The sequence below is a fragment of the Ovis canadensis genome, chromosome 5, assembly GCF_042477335.2.
Source record: "Ovis canadensis isolate MfBH-ARS-UI-01 breed Bighorn chromosome 5, ARS-UI_OviCan_v2, whole genome shotgun sequence".
Lineage (NCBI taxonomy): Eukaryota > Metazoa > Chordata > Mammalia > Artiodactyla > Bovidae > Ovis > Ovis canadensis.
The window spans coordinates 22,836,700-22,848,026 of NC_091249.1; the positions used below are offsets into that span (position 1 = coordinate 22,836,700).

The 11,327-nt window shown below is 42.5% G+C and overlaps 2 pseudogenes; one reads left to right on the forward strand and one right to left on the reverse strand.

Moving 5' to 3' along the window:
- Positions 1-571: 571 nt before the first annotated feature.
- On the forward strand, positions 572-1,034 carry LOC138441673 (large ribosomal subunit protein uL23 pseudogene; annotated as a pseudogene).
- Positions 1,035-6,820: 5,786 nt separating this feature from the next.
- LOC138440638 (olfactory receptor 7C2-like) lies at positions 6,821-7,846 on the reverse strand (annotated as a pseudogene).
- Between the last annotated feature and the right edge of the window lie 3,481 nt (positions 7,847-11,327).

Sequence of the window (11,327 nt, forward strand, 5' to 3'; positions counted from 1 at the left end):
GCCTGGTGTGCTGTAGTTTGTGGGGTGGCAAGGAGTCAGACATGACTTAGTGACTGGACAACAACAGTTGGAGACAATTATGGTAAGAGTTTAGAAATATTCCGTGAGAAGACAAACAGCTCTTCCACTTATAAAATATTCTACTCTGCAATGGACCTTGGGGAACTTTGCCTGAGATCCCAGTGTTAAACTAGAATTTCAGCTTTTATCTCTATCCACCCCATGGTCAATGTTCTGCGTCCCCGGAGGGCTCCTGTGGAAGCAAGGTACGCTAGTTCTTAGGGCTGCCATGACAAAGTACCACAGATTGAGTGGCTTAAACAATAGAATTTTTTTTTCCTCATCATGTTGGAGAAGTCCTAGATCAAGGAGTTCCCTGGTGGTCCAGTGGCTAAGACTCTGCGCTTGCAATGCAGGGTTCCTGGGTTCTATCTTTGGTCAGGGAACTAGATCCCACATTCCATAACTCAGAGTTCTCATGGTTCAGTGAAGATCAAAGATCCTGTGTGCTGCAGCTAAGACCCGGGACAGCCAAATAAATAAACATTGCAAAATAAAGTCATGTCTTTTCATGAAGATGGCACTGAAGGTGAAGAAGGAAGCCCCTGTCCCTCTGAAAGCCGAAGCCAAGGCAAAGGCTTTGAAGGCCAAGAAAACAATGTTGAAAGGTATCCACAGCCACAAAACAGAGAAGATCTGGACGTTACCCACCTTCTGGCAGCCCAAAACACCACTGCTCAGGAGGCAGCCCAAATAGCCTCAGAAGAGCGCCCCTAGGAGAAACAAACTTGACCACTATGCCATCATCAAATTCCCCCTCACCACCGGGTCAGCTATGAAAACAATAGCTGGTATTCACTGTGGATGTCAAGGCTAACAAGCTCCAAATTAAACAGGCTGTGAAGAAGCTCTGTGACATTGATGTGGCTGAGGTCAATACCCTGATCAGGTCTGACGGAGAGAAGAGGGCATATGTTTGACTGGCTCCTGACTATGATGCTTTGGATGTAGCTAACAAAATTTGGATCATCTAAACTGAGTCCAGCTGGCTAATTCTGAATATAAGTTTTCACTGTGTTAAAACAACAACAACAAAAACAACGACGTCATGGATGAAGATGCCAGCCATGCCAGTTTCTTTTGAGGCCTCTCTCTGTGGCTTGAGATGGTTGTCTTCTCCTTGTGTCTTCACATGGGCCTCCCCCTGTGTGTGTCTGGATCTTAATCTCTTCTTCTTAAGGAAACCAGCCAAATTAGAGTAGGGCCCACCTGAATGAACTCATTTTAACTTGCATGCATGCTCAGTTGCGTCAGTCGTGTCTGAGTCTTTGTGACCCTATGGACCATGGCCCCAGAGGCTCCTCTGTCCATGGGATTCTCCAGGCAAGAATACTGGAGTGACTTGCCATGCCCTCCTCCTGGGGATCTTCCTGACCCAGGGATCTAACCCACATCTCTTATATCTTCTACATTGGTAGGCAGGTTCTTTACCACTAGTACCACCTGGAAGCTTATTACTATGGCTTGAAGATCCCATCTCAAAATTCAGCCACATTCCCAGGTATAGGGGGTTAGGACTTCAGCATATGAATTTTGCAGAGGACACAACTCAGGTCATCACACAAAGTGTGATCTACTGTCAAGGGATCCATGACTCCAACACCTCCAATCCTTGGAACCCCTTCCAGATCTATTTTCTTTATAAGCCTGCATTTTAAAGAATAAAGAAGCTAGGGAAAGATAGATCATTTTTTTTATGTGTAGGGGGGAGGGGGATCTGTGGTTTGGATTTGATTTTACCCCATGGGTAAAAGGAAGTATAGACCTTAAAAAATTTTTTTTAATTTTGTATTTGAGTATGATTAAGGGGCTTCCCAGTTTTCTCAGTGGTAAAGAATTTGCCTGCCAATGCAGGAGATGCAGGAGATGCGGGTTTGATCCCTGGTTTGGGAAGATCCCCTAGAAATGGCAACCCACACCATTCTTGAGGATCCCATGGACAGAGGAGCCAGGTGGGTGGGCTATAGTCCATAGTGTTGCAAGCAGTTGGAGACGACTGAAGCGACTTAGCACATAGCTGATGAGGGTTTCCTTGGTGGCTCGGACCGTAAAGAATCTGCCTGCAATGCAGGAGATCTGGGTTCAATCCCTGGGTTGGGAAGATCCCCTGGAGAAAGAAATGGCAACCTGCTCCAGTATTCTTGCCTGGAAAATTCCATGGACCGAAGGGCCGAGTGGGCTACAGTCTATGGCATTGCGAAGAGTTAGACAAGAGTGAGCACACATAGTCACAGTCATCATAGCTGATTAACAATGTTGTGATAGATTCAGGTGGACAGCAAAGGGACTCAGCCATACATGTACATGTCTCCATTCTCCCCCAAACTCTCCTCCCATCCAGGCTGCCATAACGTTGAGCAGAGTTTCCGGTGCTACACAGTATGACCTTGTTGGCTATCCATTTTAGATATAGCAGTGTGTACATGTTCATCCCCAATTCCCTAACTATCCCTCCTGTACATTGGAAATACAGATAATTTTTTGGGGGGAACTGTGGATTGGGTTAGATAATCTTTTCATTCTTTCAATCCTTCCTACCAGCAAGAATGAGACAAATTTATCTCTGACCACAGAAGTTTTCTGTTGTAAAATATGTGACCTGCTTTCTGGGTTTATCCTGAGAAGAGAAGATGGACTGTAATGTGGGGTGTGATCAAAGGCAGGCTGGAAGCCACAAGCAAGAGATGGAAACTCATGGGGATGGAATAAAGCCTGTATTCACCTGTGTTGCTTCTGACCTCAGTGATGAGGGATCCTGCAGAACCCAGAGCCCTTTGTCATGGAGATAAATGGACATACTTGGCCCAAGAGGTGGAGAGGCTCAAAGAGGTTCTCTGGGGATGTAGAACAGTTGTAGGTCCATCTGCAGCTTCACGTGGGTGTGTGCTAAGTTGCTTCAGCCATGTACAACTCTTTGTGATCCCATGGACTGTAGCCTGCCAGGCTCCTCAGTCCATGAGATTCCCCAGGCAAGAATACTGGAGTAGGTTGCCATTTCCTTCTCCAGGGGATCTTCCTGATCCAGGAATCAAACTTGTGTCCTTTATTTCTTCTGCACTGACAGGTGGGTTCTTTACCACTAGTGCCACCTGGGAGGCTCCTTTTTGAAGCTCTGGATTTTATTAAGATCTTCTGTTTTGGCAAGCTCCTTTGACACCATGCTGGGGAGAAGTGTGGTGCAATCTTGTTCTTTACCACTAGTGCCCCCTGAACGGCCTCTGCAGCTTCATGCCAATGGGCAAATCAGTAGGCTTTCAGCGGTGTGTGTGTGTTTGTGTGTGTGTATGTCCACAAATGGCAGCTGATTTCTGTAACCTTCCAAATATACTAAGAATCTTCCTTAGGGTCTGTATTAGTTCCCCATGGCTGCTGTTACACATTACCACAATGTGGGTGCCTTATAGGGCTTCCCCAGCCATTCAGCAGTGAACAATCTGCCTGCAATGCAGGAGACTTGGGTTTGATTTCTGGGTCAGGAAGATCCTGTGGAGGAGGGCATGACAATCCACTCCAGTATTCACTCCTGGAGAATCCCAATGGTCAGAGGAGACTGGTGGGCTATTATCCTTCAGATTTCAAAGAGTCAAACATGACTGCAGCAATGAACAGAAATTATTTTCTTACATTTCTGAAGCCTGAAAATCCAAAATCAAGATGTCAGTAGAGCTGTACTCCCCGTTAAAGCTTTAGGGCAGAGATCACCAACCTTTTGGGCTTCTCAGGTGGAGCTAGTGTTAAAGAATCCACCTGCCAATGCAGGAGACGTAGGAGACGTGGATTCAATCCCTGGGTGAGGAAGATTCCTTGGAGGAGGGCATGGCAACCCACTCCAATATTCTTGCCTGGAGAATCTCATGGACAGAGGAACCTGACAGGGTGTGGCTTATAGGGCCTTAAAGAATCAGACATAAGTGAATTGACTTAGCACACATGCACCTCAACCTTTTTGGCACCAGGGACTGGTTTCATGGAAGACAGTATTTCCATAGACCTGGGCTTGGGGGCATGGTTTCAGGATGATTCAAGCACATTATGTTTATTGAGTTTGTTGAGCTGGAGGCGGAACTCATGTGGCAATGCAAGCAAAGGGGAGTACCTGTAAATACAGGCGAAGCTTCATTTGCTGGCCTGCTGCTCGCCTCCTGCTGTATGGCCCAGTTCCTAACAGGCCATAGACTGGTATGCATTCATGGCCTGGGGGTGGGAACCCCTGCTTTAGGAGAGAATCAATCCTTGCTTCTTACAGCTTCTTGTGGCTCCAAGAGTTCCTTGCCTTGTGGCCACGTCACTCCAATTTCTGCCTTTATGTTATAGGATTTTCTCTTCTTTATGTCTTCTGTATGTTTTAATTTTTTTGGATAAAACTTTTTTCTTTATTTTTATTTATTATTTACGTGGCTGTATCAGGTCTTAGTTGTGATATCAGGATCTTTGTTGCAGCACAGGGTCTCGCTAGCTGTGGCAAGTGGGCTCAGTAGTTGTAGCGTGGGCTTTTGTTGTCCCATGGCTTGTGGAATCTTAGTTCACCAACCAGGGATCAAACTCAAGTCCTCTGCATTTCAAGGTGGATTATTAAGCATTGGACCGTCAGGAAAGTCCCTCTCCTGCATCTTCTGAGGAACTGTCATTGGATTTAGGGCACACCCAAGTAACCCAATTGCACTCATCTCACAGGCTAGTAAAGTAATGCTCAAAATTCTTCAAGCCAGGCTTCAGCAATACGTGAACTGTGAAATTCCAGATGTTCAAGCTGGTTTTAGAAAAGACAGAGGAACCAGAGATCAAATTGTCAACATCAGCTGGATCATCAAAAAAGCAAGAGAGTTCCAGAAAAACATCTATTTCTGCTTTATTGACTGTGTCAAAGTCTTTGACTGTGTGGATCACAATCAACTGTGGAAAATTCTTCAAGAGATGGGAATACTAGACCACCTACCCTGCCTCTTGAGAAATCTGTATGCAGGTCAGGAAGCAACAGTTAGAACTGGACATGGAACAACAGACTGGTTCCAAATAGGAAAAGGAGTACATCAAGGCTGTATATTGTTACCCTGCTTATTTAATTTATATGCAGAGTACATCATGAGAAATGCTGGGCTGGAAGAAGCACAAGCTGGCATCAAGATTGCCAGGAGAAATATCAATAAACTCAGATATGCAGATAACACCACCCTTATGGCAGAAAGTGAAGAGGAACCAAAAAGCCTCTTGATGAAAGTGAAAGAGGAGAGTGAAAAAAGTTGGCTTAAAGCTCAACAGTCAGAAAACGAAGATCATGGCATCTGGTTCCATCACTTCATGGGAAATAGATGGGGAAACAGTGGAAACAGTGTCAGATTTTATTTTTTTGGGGCTCCAAAATCACTGGAGATGGTGACTGCAGCCATGAAATTAAAAGACGCTTACTCCTTGGAAGGAAAGTTATGACCAACCTAGATAGCATATTCAAAAGCAGAGATATTACTTTGCCAACAAAGGTCCATCTAGTAAGGCTATGGTTTTTTCTGTGGTCATGTATGGATGTGAGAGTTGGACTGTGAAGAAGGCTGAGCACTGAAGAATTGATGCTTTTGAACTGTGGTGTTGGAGAAGACTCTTGGACTGCAAGGAGATCCAACCAGTCCATCCTAAAGGAGATAGGTCCTGGGTGTTCATTGGAAGGACTGATGCTGAAGCTGAAACTCCAATACTTTGGCCACCTGATGCAAAGAGTTGACTCATTGGAAAAGACCCTGGTGTTGCCTATAAAGCCACTATGTGATACAGGAAATGTAGCTCAGTCTAGCTAAGACAAAGATTTTAGTGATCCCTGGGAACAGAGCCGTGTGTCAGGCAAGAGAAAACAGCCATAGAAAGTGTGTTTATCAAGCCAGTTACCACCACGATCGACTCATGGACTTCTGCTGCGGAAAGACAGGGAGCCAGTACAAATATATATCCTACAGACTTATCTTACCCAATGTGCAAGTGATTTATACACCAGCTCCTGTTGGTCTCTGGTTACGGAGTGATTCCTGGGACATTAGTTCTCTGAACATGGGCCAGGCAGACTAGAGAAATCCCTTAGGCAAAAGATGCAGATATGAAAGTTGGAAGCCAGACAGAATGTGCTAAAGTGATGAAAGAATATCTTTTATATTATATTTATCCATTCCACCTCCCTGGGATGCAGTTGCCGTGGCTGCAAGGGCAGAAGCCATTTTGTGACCATGAGGGTGGAAGGCCCATGCTAGAGACAGAGCAGAAAAGCACAAGGATCTTGAGTACTTGAAGGCCAGCTTTGAACGGTTTAGCTCCAGATTTCAAGTTTCAGAAATTTTCAGAATTTCAAGTTTCATCACTAAGTTTTGATGTGACTGAAAGTTATTCATAAAAAAGGCACTTCTTCCAGTTGATTTGATTCACACAGCCTCAGAAAACATCTCTGTAAATGAGTTTGCAGGGCAACATTTCCTTAATAGGTATACATTCAATCATCACGGTGAAGATAATATATTTAAAATATGAGATTTAGTTTATTTCTTAAGAAATTTAAATCATGACTAAATGTAACAGAAAATATCAGGTTCAGTGTATAGGAAGTTAAATTCATATGGTTACAAATTGAAAAAGGGAACTAAAGATATAGTATGAAGGAAAATAGAGAGGGCTGTGAAGACCCAAGGGAAGTTTTTCTTTAAAAAATGAGTATTAGGAAAGGTAAAAACATTAAATGAAGGAAGCCAGGATGTCTGGTCCTCAACGTTATGTGCCCAGTTACTTATGAGAGTCCTCTGAAGGCCCTGTGAATGAGAGATGGTGCCCTGCTGATGAGTCTCCCTAGGGCCCCCTTCATGTCCCTGTTCCTCAGACTGTAGATGAAGGGGTCCAGCATGGGGGTGACCATGGTGTACATCACCGAGGCCACCAGACTTGTCCTAGAGGATGAAGTGACTGCAGAACTGAGGTAGACCCCTAGGCCTGTGCTATAGAACAAGGAAACCACTGAGAGGTGAGACCCACAGGTGGAAAAGGCTTTGTACTTCCCTCTGGCTGATGAAATTCTCAGGATGGAGGAGAAAATCTTAGAGTAAGAAAAGAGGATCCCAGAGAGAGGAAAAATACCTAGGATAATAGTCATAAAATACACCACCGTGTTATTGATGAGGGTTTCAGAACAGGCAAGCTTCAGGACTTCAGGAAGATCACAGAAAAAGTGTGGGATCTTCATGCTTCTGCAGAAGGACACCCTCAAAAGGGTTAAGGTCATGAGCAGGGAGCCTGTGACACTGAGGCTCCAGGACCCCAGAGCCAGCAGCCCACAGAACTGGGGGTTCATGATGACCATGTAGTGCAGGGGGTGACAGATGGCCACAAAGCGGTCATAGGCCATCACACTCAGGATTAAATTGTCCAGGCATCCAAACACAACGAAAAAAAAAACCTGGCTGAGGCAGCCTGCATAGGTGATAACTTGACTCTGTTTCTGGATGTTCCACAGCATCTTTGGGATGGTGGTGGAGGTGAAACCGATGTCCGCAAAGGACAGGTTGGAGAGGAAGAAGTACATGGGGGTGTGGAGGTGGGAGTCTGAGATGACGGCCAGGATGATGGCCAGGTTCCCAGTGAATGTGACCAGGTATATGGACAGAAACAGCCCGAAGAGGAGAGGCCGCAGGTCTGGGTCCTCTGCGAATCCCAAGAGGAGAAAGTTTCTGATTCCTGTTTGGTTTTCTCTTTCCATGATTATGCCGGGCTAGCCAACAAAGAGGAAAAAAGCAATACAAAATTTACCCCAAATAAACATTCCCCAGAAAGACAGAAATATCCTTAACCCAAACCCGGGGAGATCATGAAGTCATTCATTTTGGCTCAGGATTGACTTTCTTTGATGACAAATTGTGGTTACTGTTGACATCTGGAAAAATCATCTCAAGTTTGGCACTTCTCAAACTGTGGTTCCTGAGCACCACCAGAAACCTCTAGAAATGTTAGAAATACACATTGTTTTAGGCTTGTCTGACCTGCGTTTGTGCTCAGTTGTGTGTCTGGCTCTTGGTGACCCCATGGACTGTAGCTTGCTAGACCCCTCTGTCCATGGGATTGCCCAGGCAAGAATACTGGAGTGGGTTGCAGTTTCCTCCTCCGGGAGATCTTCCCAACGCAGGTGTAGAACCTGCGTCTCCTGTATCTCCTGAATTGGCAGGTGGATTCTTTTCCACTGAATCATCTCTGACCTACTGAGTCAGATATGCTGGGTGTGAAGCCAGCACTTGGCACTTCAACAAGACCCCATGGAAACTTTGACACATACAAGTTTGAGAAGCACTGCTCTAGTGCTTGCCTGCATCCCCAAACAATCATCATTTTCCTGGAGTCCCTGATGACTACTATTGAGCATTCTGCCCAGTTCTTTGGGAATGGGGAATTCCCTAAATCTTCTAGGCAGCTCTTCTCACTCACTGAGAGTTTCTTAGATCCTCTGGACCTTAGGTGCTCCTTTTGCTAAAAAAGAAAAACACCCCTAATATTATTGTTAATCACCATTTATATTTCATTTATATTATCAATGTCCTTACACAAATTCAATCAAAAATTGAATTTCTAAATATAGACTCCTAGAGTTCCTAAATATTGAGTTTATCTTCACATAAATCATCTCTTGGTTTTAGCTTTGGGTGGGTGCATGCTTAGTCCTGTCCAACTCTTTGAGACCCCATGGGTCTGTAGCCTGCCAGGCTCCTCTGTCCATGGAATTTTCCAGGCAGGAATACTGAAGTGGGTTGCCATTTTCTACTCCCAAGGGGATCTTCCCCACCCAAGGATGGAACCTGAGTCTCCTTCATTGGCTGGTGGATTTTTTACCACCAAGTAACCTTTGAAGCCCATAAAAACATACCTATCATCTCCAAAAAATGTCCTTATATTCTTTTGTGTGGTATGAATACTTAAAATCTATTCCTCTAACATATTTTAAAGAGTACAATACTGTATTATTAACTCTGTTTACTATGTTATATCCCCGGAGAAGGAAATGGCAACCCACTCCAGTATTCCTGTCTGGAAAATTCCATGGACAGAGGAGCATGGTGGGTTACAATTGATGGAGCTGCAAGTCAGACACGACTTAGTGACTAGACCACCACCACCACCACCACGTTATATGCCAGATCTCTAGAATTTATTCATTTTGCATAACAAATCTTATAAGAATTCCCTATTTCCCTTCCTTTCCAGACAATAGTTCCAATCAACACTCTATTCCATGCTTCCATGAGTTTGATGATTTTAGATGCCTCATGTAAGTGGAATCATACACTATTTATTCTTTTCTGTCTGGCTTATTTCACTTATTATAATGTCCTCTAGATTCATCCGAGGTGTTGCAAATAGCAGAATTTCTATATGGTGTTTTAATGTATTTTAAGTTTAATGCTATTAATAATGATATTCCCTCACATTATATCTTCGATATCACTATTACATTAGGAAAATCTTAGATTTTCCTGTATTTATAAGGTGTTATGGGCATTTTCTAGATTCCTTTATTAATTAAAATTTTTTTCTAATATTTATATGCTTTCTTCAAATAGTATTAATTTACAACATTTATTTATCTTTAGGTCTTATTGCATTGCTATAAAACTCCCCGACACTGTTCATATTTATGTTGAGTTGGAATTCTTATTATACTTCCTTTATTCAAGGGAATAATTCTAGAGTTTTTATTTAATATGATGTTTATCATAATTTAGGATATATCTCTATGTATTTTATCATCTTAACTTTCATTTTTTAATTCCTATATATTTTAGAGGGCCTTTTAAAGATACAAATAAGTGTTTCACAATTGATTAGTAATTTAGAAAAAATAGTGTTAAATCTTATCTCCAGATTCCCTAATAAATTTCAAATGTTGAGTGTGGAGCTAGGGACCATATAAGCTATCAGAAGAAAATAAATAAAATACATAGATAATATAATTTATACATGAATATATGTAACCTTGGGCTTCCCAGGTGGTGCTAGTGGTAAAGAACCCACCTGCCAGTGCAGGAGATGTAAGAGGCACCGGTTCAATCAATGGATTGGAAAGATCCCCTAGAGAAGGACATGACAACCCACTCCAGTATTCTTACCTGGAGAATCCCATGGACGGAGGAGCCTGGCAGGTTGTAGTCCATGGGACTGCATACAGTCAGACACGACTGAAGCGACTTAGCACACACATATGCATATGTAATCTTTAAAAGTGGATGTTCTCTATGAATAAAAAGTCTTTGATGGAAATAAGGGAAGAAAAGATCAGTAATTGGACAACAAATTGAAAAATTATTAATGAGAAAATGTGCCCTGCAGAAAGTTGGAATGCAAAAGATAATTATTTGACTAACAAAAGTTAGTATCTTTAACCTATAAGGCCTTAATTATAAATCATAGAAACAGTAATATATTACCAGGTAAAAAGGCATAGGATATTAAAGATTTATTAAAAGGGATAATAAATGTTTGAGAATTTTTTCTAGTATTAACTTATGAGGATGAAAGTAAAACAAGATACCTTTTCACTGAGGTAACTAAGAAGCCACTGAGAAAAATAAAGACTAGGAATGCAAAATTTCATCAGGTGGAAAGAGAAATAGCACCTCACATACTGCTGCTGCTAAGTCGCTTCAGTTGCGTCCGACTCTGTGCGACCCCATAGATGGCAGCCCACCAGGCTCCCCCATCCCTGGGATTCTCCAGGCAAGAACGCTGGAGTCGGTTGCCATTTCCTTCTCCATGAGATGATAATTGATCTGTATTTCTGGACTGGAGAAATTACATCACTGTACAGATCTTTTATAAGTTTCCTTGCACAAATCTAAGGAAAATGATCTACAAGATATACCAAAATGTGGACAAGAATCAGCTTGGAGTGATAAAATGAGTCTGGATTTTTCAACCCATTTTCTTCTATTACATCTTTCAAAAGGTACAAATGAACATACATGTAGTCTATCCTCAAGAAAAACATTTAAAGATTTAGAAGACATTTTTAATGCAAGTTGCACACAACAAAACTAGGTAAAGCAGAAAATTAAGGTAAAAGCAGAGTTAAGGATTTGAAGAGAAGAACAGGTCTAAAGTTGAGACAATCCAGAGCTAATTCTTTGGAAAAAGCAAACATACAGGCAAAATTAGCCTAATGAATGAAATAAGAAAGAGAACAGTAATGCCTAAAATTAGGAATGAGAAAAATAAACATAGATGTAAGGAAACATTCAACTTTGCAAGAAAATATTATT